Source organism: Lemur catta, chromosome 1 (genome assembly GCF_020740605.2).
Source record: "Lemur catta isolate mLemCat1 chromosome 1, mLemCat1.pri, whole genome shotgun sequence".
Lineage (NCBI taxonomy): Eukaryota > Metazoa > Chordata > Mammalia > Primates > Lemuridae > Lemur > Lemur catta.
Genome location: NC_059128.1, coordinates 167,027,473 through 167,046,255, shown reverse-complemented (window position 1 = coordinate 167,046,255; position 18,783 = coordinate 167,027,473). Strand labels below are relative to the sequence as shown.

At 49.7% G+C, this 18,783-nt stretch overlaps 1 protein-coding gene across 1 annotated transcript in view; it reads left to right on the top strand.

The window, feature by feature from the left end:
* RAB6B (RAB6B, member RAS oncogene family) overlaps positions 1 to 18,783 on the top strand; it is a 62,247-nt gene that overhangs the window by 10,820 nt on the left and 32,644 nt on the right. The window lies entirely within an intron of this gene.

The following is an 18,783-nucleotide window of genomic DNA, read 5'->3' as shown; positions in this document are numbered from 1 at the left end:
GGAAGTAGGCCCTGAGCTGCTCGGTCCAGCTTTGACCTGTTCTAGTGCCCTCTGGTTTTCCCATTGCCCCCAGCCATGGTTCAGGATTGGAGAGCTGCACTGTGGCCTGCACGCCAGAGACAGGGCCTTAGAGACAAGGAAAACCTTGCCCTCTGGGCGTGGTTGTACTGATTCTGAGAGAGGAAGAGAAAATGTTCTGTCCTGACCCTGTCAATGAGTGGAGAGTGATCACTGCAGGATGGAACAGAGTGAGGGAGGCATTTAGAACATGTGTTTCTTGTTTATTTCCCATGCCCAAAGAGGGAGGGGGCTAGGAAGGACCAACAGGGGAAGCAAGAGGCGTGGGGTAGGAGAGACCCGGGAAGTACTGAGACAGAGGAGGAAGATGTGCACAGATGCTCTGCCTCCCACCAGACAGACAGACCTGAGCATGCCACTGTCACAGGGCTTATGGCCTCGTACAAGGACCTTAGGAGCCAGAGTGGCCTGAGCTCTAGGAGGGGTGCTGTCCAGCCTAGGGTTCTGACCAAATCGAATTAAAGGCTGCAGGTTCCCATGGAGCTGAGCACAGGATGATGTGACCAGTTCCATATTTGTGTTGGAGGGCAGGCTGGGGAGCTCCAGCCCAGCAGAGCAGGAAGAGTGAGAGAAAGGCTCTTACCTTGCCTTGGGGGTTGAGGGAGTGTGTTCTTCAGCTCACTGCCTGGGGCTGCTAGTGCTGATTTTGAGGTGCAGACTGAGTTTTGTCTCTCCCTCCCCATGGCTGCTGGCTGTACCCCACTGTGACCCTGCAGTTCCAAGACTGTCTCTGGGCTGCTGTGCAGAGTTGGGTCTTGGGGCCAGGAGATCTTTGTTTTGTTAAGCTTTTCTCCGAGTAGAGAACACACCTCCAAGAAGTGTTTGTTTTTAAGGAGAAACCACTCCCAAATTATTTTTAGGATATTAACAGATCCTACTTGTAGCACCAGGATCTGGAAACTCCTGATTCTGATTCATTAAGTACCCTCTTCCCTCCCCAGCATTCAGCCCAAACACTGCAGGCTGCTACCCAGATTAGAATGTGAACTGAAGGCTTGAAAAGATGCCCAGCCAGCCCACCAACCCTGGTTCCCTCCACCTCCATCAGAAGAGGGTAGAACGCCAATGTTGGGCCAGAAGACCTCGACTCTTCTCTGCTTTGGTCATGTAGCCAAACGGCCACTCTTAGCTGGAGCTGTGGTCTGGACAGCAGTGTCTGCTCATCCCTCCACCTCAGCCTGGGGGAGGGCAGAGTGTGATATGGGAGAACTGGGTGGAGCAGCGGCGATTTCTCATGAAGTAGACATGGCAGGGTCAGCCCCTGCCCACCCACAGCCTCTGCCCAGGCCAGCAGGGAAAGTTCCAGTCTTAAGGCAGCGACCTGGGAGGTTTTGTTCCAGGTGATCAGTCCAGTTCTCCACATTAGGAGAGAAGGCAGAAGCTGAGTGAGGAGCTAAGGTGGCATCTCTTAGGAAACTATGGCTGTGAGATGGTGTGACAGATATAGTCTAAGGTGACCCCAGGTGAGTCACACCCTTGCCTAGGTCCCTCCCCTGAGTGCAGATGGAGCTTGTGACTTGCTTCTAGCCAATATAGTATGGCAAAGGTGACAGAGTGCCTCTCCTTCACTTAGGTTACATTGTGTGGCAAAGGTGCAAAGGTGACAGGGTAGTCACTCCTGTGATCATGTTTCTTTAGGAGACTCCTCTTGCTGGCCTTGAAGGAGGCTGCCATGCTGGGAGAGGGCCTCGGCAAGGGACTGTGGGTGGCCTCTAGGAAATAAGAGCAGTTCCCTGGAAGGCAGCCCTCAAGAAAATGGGACCTCAGTCCTGCAGCTATCAGATATTAAGGAACCAAATTCTGTCAGCAACCGCATAACCTCGGAAGAGGACCCCAAGCTCCAGAAAGAATTAGAGCCCAGCTGATACTTTGATTACAACCTTGTGAGCCCCTGAGCAGTGGACCCAGTCCAGTTGTACTCATCTTCCTGACCCACGGAAACTGTGAGATAATAAATATGTGTTGTTTTAAGCCACTAAATTGGCAGTGTTTTTTACAGAAATACAGATGGGGTGAAGATTTTAGAAGGAGGAGATACCTTAGAGATAGCTCCATTTTGCAGACAAGGAGTTGGAGTTTCTAGGAGGGGCTGTGACCTGCCCCAGGTTAAGTGGCTGGCCAGATCCAACCCGAGAAGTACCCACTGGGCGTCAGGCCTTGGTTCTTACCTGCTATCGTTCTTTCTTTCTGTTCTTTCTTTGTGTGGCCCCGAACAAACCCTCCTGCCTCCTAGGCCTCAGATTTTTCCTCTGTTACATGTGGGTCTGGACCATTAGGCCCTTCTTGCCATGACTTGGTGTTCTGAGGCCACTCCCATCTGTGATCCTAGTGTGGTTTACTCTCTGCTGCTCCTTGGCACCTCCCATGTTGTGTATTTCCACTGGGGCTTCATGAGGTGGGGGTCTGTCGGTAAGTCTTATGGGCTCAGATTAGTGGCAGGAGTTAAGAAGAGCAGCCTCTGAGGTCGAGCTCTTGGCTGTGCACTGAAAGAGATAGCATCTGGCCATGATCCTGGTGCTATGTGATCTATCTGGGAAAGTGGCCCCTCTTCTCTGCCTTCACATCTCCTCTGACAAGATCAGCTCCAGAGTCCTCTATGGCTCACACCATCTGGGGTGCTGCTTTTGAGAAGGGCTCCTTAGGGACCTAGAGCTTGCAGGACAGGGACAGGATAACCCTAGCTGCCATCTCCTTGTCCTGGTGCCTAGGCATCCAAGACCAGGAGACAGACCTGGACATTGACCCAGTTCCCCTTGTTCTCTCTCCTGGCCTGGTCCTCTGGCCACTCCAATGCCTGACCAGCAGTTGTCTCTGGTCCACAGGGACTGGACATGCAGTGTTCCTTCCTGCCTGCCAAGTGGTCCTGTACCCAATCCCGGGCCCAGGGTTCTTGGGATCTAGAGTGCATTTTCCACCACAGAGTCAATGGTCCTCATCTCTAAACCTCACTGGAAAGGCTGTCCCTACTCCTAAACGAATCCTGAGCAGGTGACATTGAGTCTGTCCAGAGGGCAGGAGGAAGGTTCTTTCTGTTGATTGAATAGTTAGGTCTGGAAGTTCACTATCCTTCTTGTGCTCTTCTCAGTAGCTGGCTCTAGAGGATCAGAGGCTGGGCATGTGCCCCTCTCCTCCTCGGCAAAGCAGCAAGGTGAGCAGCAGTGAGCAGGCTGCATGAGGTTGTATGCAAAGACGGGAAGAGAAGCTGGGGTCTGCAGAAGTGCTGAGACTGTTCCCTATGCTCATGGAGACCACAGGACCTCCAGAGTTAGCCAGCCAGCACCACCACCGCCCAGCCCAGGGGTTCCTCTGATAAGGGGGTGGGCATCTGCAGTGATGCACTGCATATATCAGTCTGGAGGCTTCCTTCTATCTGTCTGAGCAAGCGTAGTCTCATGGCCAGGCCATGGCTGTGCCCCCATGGATGGAGGCTGTGGGTCCATGAGCCTTTTCTTGGCACAGGCCCTCTGACTGACCTCAGCTGACAACCTGGGAGATCCAAGCTGTGCTCTCAACACTCAGCCCACCCATTCTCACTACCCCAGCCCTCTGTCCCTGTTACTGAAGCTTTTAACATCAACACTACCAGCACTTAGCCTTAGGAAGAAAAGGGTGAGCATGTACATTACTTTGCCAAACTCCATGTTAGTTGGATGTGCCAAGACTTCCTGTTGGTTAAATAAGCTACTGAATTGCATTAACACCACCCTTGTGAAAAGGTCAGCTAGTAGTGAGAATTTGGCTTCCTCCTCCTCTATAACATACATATACTCACTATGAATTAATTCTTCACAGCACCCATGTGACTGCTCACACACATGGATATGATTGGCAGAGTTGGGCCTGAGCCTCAAACCAGTTGAAATGTGGTACCTTCTGCCCATCCATTCTAGTTCTCCAGGAAGCTATGGCAGAGGGTCACTGTGTGTGCTATGGACAGGACGAGGGCTCCTGTTGTCTGAGCTGTGGGACGAGGGTGGCTAGCACTCAAAGCTCGCTGGTGCAGGTGCTGTTCTTGGGTCCTGGAGGGGCAACCCTACACGTTTTTGAAGGTGCCAAGAATGTTTGGAAAGACCCAGTGAGGCAGAGTCAATTCGGACTGTGGGTGGTCTGACCATGGTTTAGAGGAGCTCTGCGGCCCACACACGCCGTGTGATCAGATCTCAGGTGGTTTTCAAGAAACCCTGAAGAAGGTGTTGTTGACTCTGAGTCCTCACAGCTAAGACTCTGGGATAACTAAAGAGTTCATCATTCCTTTGTATAGATCCACGTTTCCACTTGGTATCATGTCACTTACTCCTGAAGGATTTTAACATTTCTTATTGTGAGGGTCTGTTGCTGCTGAATTCTGTCAGCTTTTGTATGTTTGAAAAAGTCTTTATTTCACTTTTCTTTTTTAAACATCTTGTTCCTGGATATAGAATTCTGGGTTAGCAGTCTTTCTATGAAGTAGGTTAGAGAAGCAAAAATAAAAAAAGAAAGAAATTTTAAGAAACAGAATTTAAAAATGAGTATAAAAAAAGAGACAAAAAAGAATAATAATAAAAAAAGAATTCTAGGTTAACAGATTTTTTTTCTTTCAGTACCTTACAGATATTGCTCCATTGTCTTCTCATGTGCATTGTTCCTCCGGAGAAATTCGCTGTCCTCTTTATCTTTATTTCTCCGTACATAGTGTATCTTTTTTCTCTGACTACTTCTGTGATTTTATCACTGGCTCTATGCAACTTGATTATGATGTGCCTTGGTGTAGTTTCCTTTATGTTTCCTGTGCTTGGGGTTCATTGAACTTTTTGGATCTGTGGGTTTGTAATTTTCCTCAAATTTGGAGTATTTTCAGCCATTATTTCTTCAAATATTTTTTCTGTCATTGCCTCCCCCTTCATCTTTCAAAGACTCCAGTTACACATTTTAGACCACTTGACATTATCCCACAGGTCACTGGTATTCCAATTATTTATTTTTATTCTTTTTTTTCCCCACTGTCTTTCATTCTAGATTGTTTTTTATCACTGTTGTCACATTCATTGATCTTTTTTTCTGCAACATCTAATCTGTCTAATCATCTCCAACATTGCAGTTGTCACCTCTGCAATTTTGATTTGTGTCTTTTAAAAATATATTCCACATCTCTATTTAACTTCTTGAACATATGGAATAGAGTTATTAACTTTTTCTTAGTGTCATTATCCGTTAATTCTAACATCTTTGTCTATTGGGGTTGGTTTCCATCGATTGTTTTATGGATCTATTTTCTTGCCTTTTTGCACATCTGATAATTTTTTTTATCGGATGCTAGACATTGTGATTTTTGCCATGTTGTGTACTGGATAGTTTTTGTATTCCTGTAAATATTCTTAAGATTTGTTAACTGGGACCAGAGCAGTGCTCAGTGTATAGCTGATCATTGCCCACTGTGAGGCACAGCCCTTCTGAGTCCTCTGCGCAGTGTCCCATGCATGACGAGGCTCTCCACTCTGGCTGGTGGGAACAGGCATTGTCTCCAGCCTTGTGTGGATGCCAAGCACTGGGTGGTGTTCCCCCAGCCACAGGTAGTTTCCTCATACACATTTGTTGATCACTGCTCAGCTGAAGATTTGAGAGGGACTCTTTGCAGATCTCTACATTTCTCTCTCTGTGTATCTCCCTCCTCTCTGGTGTTCCATTTTGTGAACTCTAGCTGCTTTGTTTTCTCTGGACTCTCAGCTCCATCTCCTCAGCCTAGGGCGTCCACTAGGTTCTACCTGGGTCCACACTCGCTGTGCTGTGGCCTGAAATTTTCTGAAGGAAGTAATCTGTGGAGCCATCTCATTTGTTTCATATCTCTCAGGGGTCATCACTGCCTGATGTCCACTGTGTCTTAGAAATTGTTATTTCATATATTTTTTTCTGTTTTTTGATCACTTCAGGTGAGAGGATAAATCTGGCTGCTGTTACTCCAACTTGACCAGAAGCTAAAGTCTTGGGACCTTGGTCTTTCATGTATTCATTTGTTTGCAGGGGACACTGGTCTGAGCCCTGACTGGGAACATTGACTTGGACGGGCAGTGTTGCATGGTCTGGTTATCAGCCTTGATTTTCATCAGTGAGATCCATCCAGTTGATTATATAAATATGTAAATTTGCTCTTTAAGTGGCAACACGATTTCTGCATTTCAGACTCTTTTTGAGAACTTTCTGCTGCTTAACTTATAAAAAGCTCAGTATTAAAGAAATATATAAATAAATTTTTAAAAGCTCAGTGTTAACAATTGTTATGCTTTTATCTCATGAGCACTGTGAATCTTACAATTTGGTCATGCTTCCTTTTTTTCCCTTTGACTTCCAGGGAGCTTAGGAAATTTCTTAACCTGACTTCAATAACTGGGAAAGATGTCTCGAGATATATTTCTATAAATAAACTTCTCCAGCTTTCTCTTTTTAGCTTACCTAACCTTTGCCTTATATCTCTCTCAGAATTTGTAGTTGCAAACAAAAGATATCTATTCTCACTATTCAACTGATTTGAACAGACAGTGAATGTATTAGAGGAATGATTAAGTAGTTTACAGAGTCCCTGGGAGGGTCAGAGACCAGGCTTGGCACAGCAGCTGGAGTCTTCCAGGACTGATCTAGGGGAGACACAGTTCCCATGCTGGACATTCACGAGTAGTAATGCTGAATCCCACATCATGGCTTCCCCTGAATGCGGAATCCGGAGGGAATTCTCCATCTCACCAGATTTATGTCATATAAATCTGGTTGAGTCTTGTGTGAGCATCTGATGGGAGAAGCTAAGTCATGTGCCTATAAAGATAGCTGTAGGGGAGGCTCCTACACGAGGGAGGATGGTTTTGGACTTCTGCAAATGTAGTAGGGGTATTCAAAGGAATTGGGAGGCTATTCAACATTTTTATTGATTTATAGCTACTATGTTCTGATACTATTTTAAACAATTATATTTTTCAAATCTTATTTTCATGAGTCATCAATAATCCTTTTTCGGAAAAATGGAGACAGTTTACCCAGGCAATTAAATGAGAAGAACTCTTTGTACAAAGCAGTCACATGCCAAATATAATAGCACAGCCTCTCCCTCCATGCCAGTGTACCCAATTTCCCTCTGCCTGACTTTGAAGTTGGGTTTGACTCTTGACTCCAACACTTCGTAGGGTCAGGGAGTGGGATGCACCCTGTGGGCAATGTACCCGAAGCCATTAGTCCTCACAGCAGATCTGGCTGTATTAGGTGGGAAAAGGATTGTCACCAGTGCCCTGAGGGTCTGCTTTGGCTGGGCGAGTAGAGAGAAAATTCAAGTCAGGTGTGTACTCTCTTGGACGTTCCTTGCGTGGGTTGGGCAGGGATGGTTTAAAGTGTCCTGAGAACTTGTGGGGCTCTTCAGGAGGGAAGGGCTGAGGCCAAGACTAGAGTGTAGGCTGGGTCTGGGGCCTTTGCAAATTTCAGGTATAGGGTGTATTATTATTAACTAGAGTCACCATATGCTGTACAGCAGGTCTCCAGAGCTGACTCATCTTGTAACTACAAGTTTGTATCCTTTGATCAACATTTTCCCATTTCCCCCACCTCTGACCCTGGTAACTACCCTTTTACTCTCTGTTTCTCTGAGTTCCACTTTTTAAATTTCTACTATAAGTAAGATCATGTAGTATTTGTCTTTCTGTATCTGGCAGAGTAGATCTTACTTTAAATATTCTCACCACACACACACACACACACACACACACACACATACACACACACAAAGGTAACTAACTATGTGAGGTGATGAGTATGTTAATTAGCTTGATTGTGGTAAACATTTCACAGTGTATATACTGTCCTACATTACATAAGCGATGTTTTTGTCAATAAGGGACCACAGATATGAAGGTGGTCCATAAGATTATAATGGAGCTGAAAAATTCCTATCACCTAGTATTTACTATGCTATAGTTTTATCATTATTTTAGAGTGTACTCCTTCTACATATTAAGAAAAAGTTAGCTGTAAAACAGCCTGAGGCAGGTCCTTCAGGAGGTATTCCAGAAGAAGGCATTGTTAGCATAGGAGATGGCAGCTCCATGTGTATTACTGCTCCTGAAGACCTTCCAGGGGGACAAGATGTGGAGGCAAAAGACAGTGATATTGATCCTGACCCTGTGTAGGCCTAGGCTAGTGTGTGGGTTTGTGCCTTAGCTATGAAGAAAAAAAACTGAAAAAGTAAAAAAAGTAAATTAATAGAAAAAAGCTTATATAGAATAAGGATATAAGCCAAGCATGGTAGCATGCACTTGTAGCCTACAGTAGCTACTCAGGAGGCTGAGACAGGAGGATCACCTGGGCCCAGGAGTTCGAGGCTGTAGTGAGCTGTGATCGCACCACTGCACTCCAGCCTGGGTGACAGAGTAAGGAGACTCTGTCTAAAAAACAATAAAATAAAAATTAGTGAATAAGGATATGAAGAAAGAAAATATTTTTGGTACAGCTGTATAACATTTGTGTTTTAAGCTAATTTTGTTATTACAAAAGGGTCAAAAATTAAAACAGATTAAAAAGTTCATAAAGTAAAAAATTTACAGTAAGTTAAGGTTAATTTATTATTGAAGAGAGAAAAATATTTTAAAATGAATTTAGTGTAGCCCAAGTATACAATGTTTATAAAGTCTGCAGTAGTGTGCACTCACTGACTCACCCAGAGCAACTTCTAGTCCTTCAAGCTCCGTTTATTTTCTATGTTTTATACCATAGTTTTATGGTACTTTATGTTTGGATATGTTTAGGTACACAAATGCTTAACATTGTGTTATAGCTGCCTACAGTATTTACCACAGCAACATGCTGTGCAGGTTTGTAGCCTGGGAGCGGGAGGCTGTGCCACGTAGCCTAGGTGTGTGGTAGGCTACACCGTCATACACTCTGTGATGCTCCAGTGACATCATAGTCGTTTGCCTTGGCTTTCTCAGAACTTATCCTCACTGTTAAACAACACATGCCTGTATATGTACAGTTGACCCCTGAACAACATGGGTTGAACTACATGGGTCCACCTATAGGTGGATTTTTTTCAATAGAAGTTACACGGAGTGTGCCTACCTGTCCTGCCTCCCTTCCAGCTCCTTCACCCCTTCCTCCTCTGCCACCTCTGAGACAGCAAGACCAACTCCTCCTCTTCTCCTCCCCTTTCTCCTCCTCCTCCTCCTCCTCCTCCTCTTTCTCCTCCTCTTCCTCCTCAAAAATGAAGATGATGAGGATGAAGACCTTTGCACTTAATGAATAGTGAATATATTTTCTCTTCTTTATGATTTTCTTAATATTTTTTTCTCTAGCTTATTTTATGATATGAATATAACATATAATATATGTAATATACAAAATATGTGTTAATCAAGACTTATCAATAAGTCTTCTGGTCAGCAGTAGGTTAACTGTTAGTTAAGTTTTGGGGAATTCAAAATTTACACACAGATTTTCAACTGCTTGGGATGTCAGTGCCCTTACCCCCTGTATTGTTCAAGGTTCAACTATGTATATATCAAAACATCACGTTGTATACCTTGAATATATGCCATTTTTGTTTGTCAGTTATACCTCGGTGAACCTGGTTGAGGAAGCTAAAAAAGAGAAAGGCAGCCAGAGAGGAAAGCAAAGATGAGGGCACTTTGCACATGGCAGGAGAGCTGGCGTGCCCTCCCTCTGTGGCGGCCAGAGGCATTGGTTGGGCACCTGAGGGTGGGGCTTCCCCCAGCCAAGCCCTGCTGACAGCCTGTTTCCCTGGAACTTGCCTCCTTGTGCTGAAGGTGGAGCCTCTAGGAAAAGAAGCAGGAAGAGGGCCAGGGTGTTGGTATAGGAAGGGAAACTGAGGCTGAACCTTCCAGTCCCCAGCCAGTCACCATGTGGAGCCCAGCAGACCATCATGTCCCTGGCAACCCCAGGGCTGCCTTGAAGGTGTTCAGCAGAAACACCTGAAGGACCGGCCATCCTGGGAACACCCTGTGGGCTCTTGGATACTGGGAACACTGCCTGTCTGGAGTATTAGGTTTCCTGGTCACAAGGGACCTTACTTTATTTTGCCTTTCCTTTGTAGACTGTTAGGCTGATGGGATTGTTTAGGACATACTCATCCTGCTCCTTCTTGCTCTGATGGGCTGGCTTCCTGAGGTCCCTGGGCTTGGATAGAGGACAGGGAAATAGGACGCTGAGTGGGGAAGTGAGGTGGTCAGGCATGTGTCAGGAGAAAGGGCCTGGGCCAGACCAGCCTGCACCCTGTGCTGCTGGCCACCTCCTCCCTCCCCCGCCTTCCATCCCTTCCTCGCCTCTGCCCTCCCCATTCCATCTTCCCTGGGTGAGGCCCAGGCGGCTGAGCGTCCTCTGGCAGAGGGAATTAACACACTTAATTAAAGTGTCCAATGAAGAGCTTTGCATATTTCTTAATTACTGTCTGAGTCTTCTGGGGAATGGTTTGAAATGGGATTTTCCACGTGTTTCCGCATTTAGCCTACAGTGAGCCATCCAGCCCCTCAGGGCTCAGGTGGAGCTGCCGGAGCTGCATGTCCTGGTCTGGGCCACTTTCCGGAGCACACAGTGGCGGGGTGGGGTGCTGGGAGCGGGGAGCCCGGCCCCCAGGTTTATCAGCCTTTCAGGAAGGATGGGGCTGGATTTTCTGTTTTGTAAAAACAGAGCCAAAGGAAACAAGACTCAGACAGATGTAGCCGGTGTCTCTACCTGTTACTGTTGTCACGGCAGGGTCTGGGGGCCATGCACCCCGCAGTTAGGCCAGCAATGGGGGATTTGGTGAGCAGAGGCTGCAAGGATGGTGGAGGCTTCCTGAGGCCCCTGTACAGCAGGGATGCGGGGCCAGGGTGGCCTGGGCTCCTTCCCGGGGCAAAGGCTGAGCCCCTCTGCAGGCCCTTCCCACATTCGCTCAGCAGCTCCCATTTCTGTCCTGGAAACTGAGCTGATGGCACAGCTGAGTCAGCAGGTCCATCCTAGGTCTGGGATGCTGGACTGCACCATGAGGAAGCATATTTGCCTTGTCAGCCCCGAGGACCTCCTTCTGACAGCCTCAGACGCGCTCTCAGATGGGCCTGGCTGATGGGGGCTGTGGGCCGAGGGTGCAGAGACCCTTTCCCCGGCGTGGGGATTGCTATCCTGAAGACACAGGCATGGGAGAGGCAGGAAGCCCCCAGTGTGACCTAGAAATGTTAATGAGTTATGCCAGGCCCCAGGCCCAGCTCTGAGGACGCCAGGAGGACCAGGCAGGATCCCACTGCTTGTCCAGGAGCTCTGAGGAGCTGGTGTGGGTGGTAAACGTGGACGTGCCGCCAAGAGCAGATTGTGGGCTAAGGTTCTGGCTGGGCTCGGCGAGAGGCTGGCCGGTGGGTGGTGCGCCTTCTGCCAGGTCTTGGCAAACCCTCCACAGAGTCTCCAGCTAATTTCTGTGCTTTGCCTCATGTTCTGCCCTGTTTCTGGCCCTCACAGCAGTGTCTCCACACACCCGCACCCGCTGTGGAGACGACGGGGAGGAGAGGTGTCCTCCGTGGAAGGTGGCGGTGTCAGAGCAGGAGTCTGGGGACTCACAGTCCACTCAGCCTTCAGCCTGTGGCCTGGGCACAAGCCAAGCCCAGGAGTCCTCACAGGCACTGACCCCAAGGTCCTGGGTGGGTCTGGCTTCACGTGGCAGCTGTGGGGAAATGCGGGTATATGATTGTAAGCAGAGGGCACCTCAGCCCACGTCACCGTGGCTCTGTCCAGCCCTCCGTGGGGTGCCTTCCCTCTGCTCCGCCAGCCCCACCAGTCAAGACCCAGCCCAAACGCCACCTCCTTTGGGGGGTTACTGTGTTTCTCCCAGGAGAGGGGCCTTTCCTCTCTGTGGGCCTCTGGGGAGCCCTCCCACCGTGGTGCCCGGCACTTTAGCTGTTTCCGCCTCAGTCCAGCTCCGCCGCTGGACGTGGGCTGCTCAAGGGCAGCTGTGCCTCTGCTTTCCCACCACGAATCCTGTGCCCAGCTCAGGTCTGGCACAGAGTGAGCCCCCAGTGGGTGTTTGCTCACCAAATAGAGAAGCCTCATTGTCCTCTGTAGCCGTGTAGAAGCCACCAGAATGTACAAAACTGTTTACCTACGACCCGCCGCTGAGGTGGGCCAGTGCGGGGCTGGTGGAGTGAGCGGCTGATAGCGGATGGTGCAGGGCCGGCATTCAGTGCATCCTGCGTTGGTGGGATTTTCAGGGTGTGTGGGGCTGAGCTCCTCTGGACAGATAGTGTGCAAGACCCCTGGGCCAGCAGCTCACCCGCGGGCAAGAAAGTAACTGTTTCAAGGTGATGCCAATAATGACAAATAAGCTGAGGTCCCTAGCTCATGGGATTGATTATTATTAATTGATTTTTCTGAATACAGTGCCGGTGTTTGTGCTTTGGTCTGACATTTATAAAGAAGGCTTTTATGGGTGACCTGAATCTAAAGTGATTGCTTGGTATTTGTTCCTCATCCAATCTGCTTGGGCTCAGGGAATGGCTCGATCATCTGCTGGTCACAAAGCCAGACGGCAGGGAGGCATTCTGGGCTCTCCTCTGGGTCTGACCACTTGCTGGGTCCTGTCCCCCTCCTTTGCTCTCTCTCTCCCCAGCCCCACTGCCTCTGCTTTCACTGAGCTCCTCCATCTCTGGCCAGACTCCTGCCTCCCGTTTGGCCTCGATAGGCCATTCTCCCAAGCAGTGTAAGTTTTCTTTCTAAAGCACAGGTCTGTTGCTCTGATTACCTAGTACTGTGTAACAAACCACCCCAAAACTTAGTGGCTCAAGACAGTGAGAATATTTACGTTGCTCACAAATTTGTAATTTGAGCAGGGCCGTGCAGGGAAAGCCTGTCTTTGTTCCATGCGTCATTGAAGGTGGCTGGTGGGCTGCGGGCTGGAGTCATCTGAAGGCTTGCTCACTCGCAGGACTGCTGGTTGATGCCAGCTGTCGGCTGGAGGCCTCTGTTTCTTGCCACGTGGGCATCTGCGTATGGTCTCCCTCACGTAGGCTACGTTGGGCTTCCTCACAGCATGGTAGCTGGGCTGAAGGTCTCACTTCTGAGGTGTGTGAGTGTGGGCACTCTCCAGGCAGAGGCTGTTCTGTTCTTGCCAGCTTGGCCTTGGGAGTCACACAGTGCCATTTCTGCCCTCGTCACAGGCCCACCCAGATTCACGCCATGACAGAGTGTCAGGGCTGCAGTGTAAGACGAGCACATGGGATAGGGAGTGTTTTATGAGCCCACCATGGGAATTACGAACTGCCACATGTGTTCACACCACCTATGAACATATGTGCATAAGACCCTTCTGAAGCCCCCTCTGCCCTTGGGTGAGAATCTATGCTCCTTCTGGCGCCTGCCCCCCGCACCCCATCGTTCAGCCTGTCCACCCCTCTTTCCCTTCACAGCTGGCTCCAGAGACAGGTTTTGGTTTAAAACAACCTGACAGCCACAGGGAGCTTCCTTGAACAGTGTTTGCCACTCACTCCTCCCCTCCCATGCTGTGTCTGGCTCCATTTTCCCTGATAAGGCTCACATGGGGGGGCCTCCAAGTGTGTCCCCCATGGCAACCGGGCCTCTTGCTTCTTTTCCTTCTCACGAGCGTTTTCTCTCCCTGCCTCTGTGCATTTGCACACTTTGTTCCCTCTGCCTGGAATGCCTTCCGCTCACTCACACCCTTCCGGGGCCGTGGCCACCCTACCTCCTCCTTGCAGCGGCCCTGCCTGCCCGGCCACCTACAGCCCTGTCTTTGGGGTCTGCTGCTTTGCTGCCTGTAGCAGGGCAACAGAGTGGGCGAGGCATTGACTGTGACATCACATCTGTACTCCTGTCACTGCTCCACCGCTCACCAGCTCTGTGACCTTGGGGATAATAACGGACTCATTGGATCGTGGTGGGTATTAAATGAGAGCCTAAATGAAGCTGCAGGTTCCTTGTCTGGTGCCGAATGGAGGCCCTGTAAGAGTTTCCTTTCCTCCTTTCTAGAGTCTCCTGGTAAATGCTCAGTAATGAATTTTCTTACCCTCATTTGGTTGAAAAAGAAAAAAAATGCATCTCCCTGCTTAATCATGTGCGACTAAACTACCAGAAGATTACAAGAATATTGCTGAGCCATGAGCTGAGAGAAAATAAAAAAGCTCAATAATGATTTGCCCGCTTATCTTTAATAAAATCCTGCTATGGAGCTGAATCTTTGTCCTCAGAAAAAGCTCCGCTTTGCTGCAGTGGTGTCCGAGAGCTGTCGTTCGAAATGCGGCAGTGTGACCTTGAGGACAGAGCTGCGTGGGGAGGACGGCTCCCTCGGAGGCTCCAGTGGCTGTTGCAGGGCAGGGACACACCAAGAGTCTCCTGCTCCTCCCCCACCTGCCATCCGATGCCACTGCCCCTCAGGCTGAGAGGTAGTGCCCAGTCAGGTGACGATTCCTGCTGTCTTGTCCACCTTCATAGCTGGGAGACTGAGAGAGGGGCCAGGGGCATGGGGGGGTGCAGGCTCTCCATTTGTAGGTCCCATGCCTTCCACCCAGGGCAGTTGTTGAGGGCAGGTGTGGGGTGAGAAAGGGGCTTCTGTCCTTTAGAGGGAGAGGAGCTTAGCACAGGGTAGCCCCCAACCCGCCAGCTCCTTTATTTGATGCCATGACCCAGGTTGGGCAGAAGCGGACAAGAGGAGTGCCTTTCGATAAGCTTGCCGCAGGTCCAGGGAGCTCCCCAAAGGCAGAGTGTGGAGGATGCCTTTCCCTGCAGTTCACATCCAGTAGTGTCACCCAGGCTTTGCTCTGGAGCTGGTCAGTGGTCCCCTGCAGACTGGTGGGTCCTCGGTCAGGGCAGAGGCCCTGCAGTCAGAGACTTGCTTAAGGTGGGTGCTAAGATGGGACGCTGACCAGAAATGAAGAGTGCAGATGTTGCCACCAGGACTGTGGTTGCTGGGGAAGGATGAAAAGGTCTGCCGGACCCATCAGGAACCATGCCCAAGTACAAGGGGCTAGGAAATGTTTGGGGAAGGGGTGAGTGCATTTTTCCCAGATACAGGGATGACAGGACTCCATTCTGACTAGCAGTGCACTTTGGAGAAAAGGAGCATGGGCTGGTTTGGAGGGTGGGGTGCATATGGGAAAGTCATGGGGTAGGGCACAGTGTTGCAGGAAATGGGGAGCCATTGGAGGGGTCTAAGCAGCAGAGCCAAGCTGACAAGTTCAGACAGGGATCTGAGCCACAGTATCCTGGCAGCCATGACAGCAATGGGGGTGGTCTTTGGGGGCTCTGAGGCAAGGAAAAAGGCTTCAGCTCTGAGAAATGAGAAAAATGGGCCCAGGAGAATACTATGAAGTCATTCCCTTTTGCAGCAAAGCAAGAATGAGTTCCCCATTCAGTTCAGGCCTCAGTTGGGGTGCTGGGCCCCAAGTGTTCAAATCCACCCACCCTCATTTCCAGAGCCCTCCTTGTGCCCCACAGGGCACCTCCAGGGTGCTTCAGTTACCAGTTTCTGACCTTCCAGAATATATCAGGCTCCTCCCAAGTAGGGAACGGCCGCTGACTTCAGCCAGTCCCAAGAGAATGGAGTTTTGGCAGGGACTATTCACTGGAGCTTGGCGACATCCATACTGATGGCAGTAAATGACCTGGCAGAAACAGCATGACCCACAGATGCCAAGAAAGGCCTGGATAGGAGCTGAACTCCTGGTCAGACAGCCACATCTTAGCCCCATGCAGTTCTGACCCTGGGCCACTAGCTGCCAACTAGTTGCCCCTTGTGTAAAATGGGGATGACACAAGTACCCACTCAGCGTTGAGGCTAAAAGGGGTGGAGCTAAGGGCTTAGCCCAGTGTTGCTGCAAGCTTCCAGGGAGCAGGTGCCACATCTCTGCTTACTGCTGCCATGTAAATCCTGTGCTGGCACAGCCCCTAGCATGTGCCTGGAACATGCTCTGTAAATACTGGGGTCACGTATTGCTTATTATGGTTATTGTGGAAATGCTCAGAAAATACTGACACTAGCTAGGACCCTACTCCTAAAAGTTCCTCCTACATGGTCCCAGTAAGCAACTTGTTTTCCTGGGCTGTTCTCCTTCTACCTAGACCTTATACTGCTAGCCGGTAGTAATCTATCTGCTGCCCGTGGCTGGTCTCTGGAGAAGGGACAACTTGGCATTAGAAAGCATTACAGGGATTTCTAAGTTCTCAGCTACTCCATGAACTTCCTGTTCTGTTAGCGGCTTTCCGGAATTCCACTGTCTCTCTTCTCTGCCTGCTCAGTGGCCCCAGGGAAGAACCTGTTGGAGAAGAGAATCCGTCTTCCTGCCCGTCTCCCCACCCTGCTTCCTGATGCTTGCTCCTTTTCCCTGAGGTGTAAGATGCAGAGTGACACTGCCCAGGGAGGTTACCAGTGGGCCCTGGGATCCCCCTCTTCCTGAGAAGGCAGGAACTTTCCACTGCTTCTCAAAAAGGAGTTTGCTGAGATCTCCCTGACTTCATCTGCCTCTTGCTAGCTCAGGGTTGCCCCAATTTTCACTCTTAGCAGTTCCCAGTCAGGTCTGCCTGTGGCTTTGGGGCCTCAGAGCTGATCCTCCAGGTGTGGGAGTCCCCCCACTTCTCACCTTCATGTGAATTTTAAGGGAAATTTAAAGCAGCTGGAAGGCTCTTTGTCGCCTAATTTCTATCGCAAGCTGAAAGGGCTGTTTCCAGGTAAAATTAGAAGAGATCTTGAGTGCATTACTGGTCCCCCAGAGGTGTTCTTTCAGAAATGCAGCTATTCTCACACCAGCTGGTATCCTGCAATTCAATTTTTGCACTAACCACCCAGAGTAGGCATCAGACTCTAGGAGCTTTGTCCCCAGCAGGACAACCCTGCTTCAGACACCAGCCGCTAGTGGGAGCCCCTGATACCTGCACTGCTGACCAAGTGGTTGCAAATCCAGGCAGTTTCCATAACCTATCCCCCATTCAATAATTCCCTGGACTGTCTCACAGAATTCCAGAAAGCATTGTGCTTAGGATTGTAGTTTTATCATAAAGGCTATTTATCAGGATCAGCCAAATGAAGAGACATACAGGGCGAGGTGTGGGGGGGTCCTGAATGCAGAGCATCTAGGCCTTCTCCCTGTGCAATCAGGACTTATCACCCTCTCCTGCATGTCATGTGTTCACTAACCAGGACTTCTCCAGGCTCAGTGTCCAGAGTTTTTACTGGGGTCTCATAATGTAGGCATAATTGTTCAACTGACTGGCAAAATTATTGAACTCGATCTCCAGCCTCTCTTCCCTCTGCGGCAGTTGGATTGGCTCAAGGCCCTGACCCTCTAATCACACGGTTGGGCATGGCCAGCCCCATTCTGAAGGCATCTAGGGGCCCACCATGAGTCACCTCATTAGCATAAACTCAGGTATGATGGAAGGAGCTCAGGAATAACAAAAAAACTTACATTAGTCAGGAAATTCCAACGATTTAGAGACCTCCCAGGAACCAGGGACAAATATGAGTCAAATTCTTTACTATAAAACAGTGTTGGTGGTATTTTTTTTTCATCCGATATCCTGGAAACTGCCTCAGCTATCTCTGTTACCTGCTACCTCCTTCCGCTTTTAAGCATTTCCTATGTTCCTTGCACCTTATTTCGTACTGTAGCCCTCTGAAGCCTTTGATCTTACTACACGCATTTTAAAACAAGGAACTGAGGTCCAGAGGGGTGGTGACCACCTCAAGGTGACACAGCTGAAAAGTACCCCAGTAGGATGTGAATCCAGCTAACCAATTTTGGTCAAAGACGAGGCCTCCTGAATTTGGCCCAAACACAGTCTGTCTAGTGCTGCTTCTGGCTAGAAGGTGATGGTCTTCCCTTTGGCAAACGTTGGCTGTGAGGAGGTGACTGCACTTGTCTGTTGTTTGGTGCACCACTGAGGCCTCAGAACTGGGAAGGGGCCTTTCCCAAGGGGCTCGTTGGGTTGCCCTGCTCCATCTGGGCAGGGACCACACCCCCCCCAAACCAGGCCCAGCCCGTGATGTCCTGCCCGCCAGGTGAATGGGAAGAGGCCGAATGGGGAGCCCTTCCCTGCCAGCATTACCTGTCTCGTGCAGACCACAGCAGAGAAGGCTCTGAGCTGGCACAGTGGGCAGATCCTCCACAGAGCCTCCCAGAGCCGTGGCAGAGACGTGGTGGGACAATGCAGAGAAGTGTCTGTGCAGGGCCTGTCCTAATAATTGTCCCTTTACTGCCCTTCCCCCTCCCACCCGGATGGTTAGAAATGTAGCACTGGTGTTTCTGCCACTGCCAGGCCCCTAGGGAGCTGCACAGGGTTAGGTCAGAAGCCAAACCCTGCAGTTTGGGAAATTAGCAGCATTTGTGGGATTCCCAAGAGACGTCCTAGTTTCTCTCAGCCATGCCGATGATTCTCAGTTGGAGGTATCACTGCCCTTACGGGGCCTTTGCAGATGTGTGGGTGATCCTTCCGGCATTTGTCCAGTGGGGGCCAGGGTTGCTAAACACGCTGCAGTGAGCTGGACGGTCAGGCACACGCTGCAAAGAATAGCCCTACCCATGAGAGATGCTGGGAAGTGACCCATTTGCTTCCCCTGTCCCTGGTGCCTTGGAAAGCCACCTTCCTAAGAGATCCCCAGGCTGAATGAACAGGAAGTAAAGAGCAGGCTTCCATCCCTGTGTATGACCAACGACAAGGTGGTATTTCCAGGTGAACAAACACAGGCCGGTGTGAGAGGAGCATCTTGTT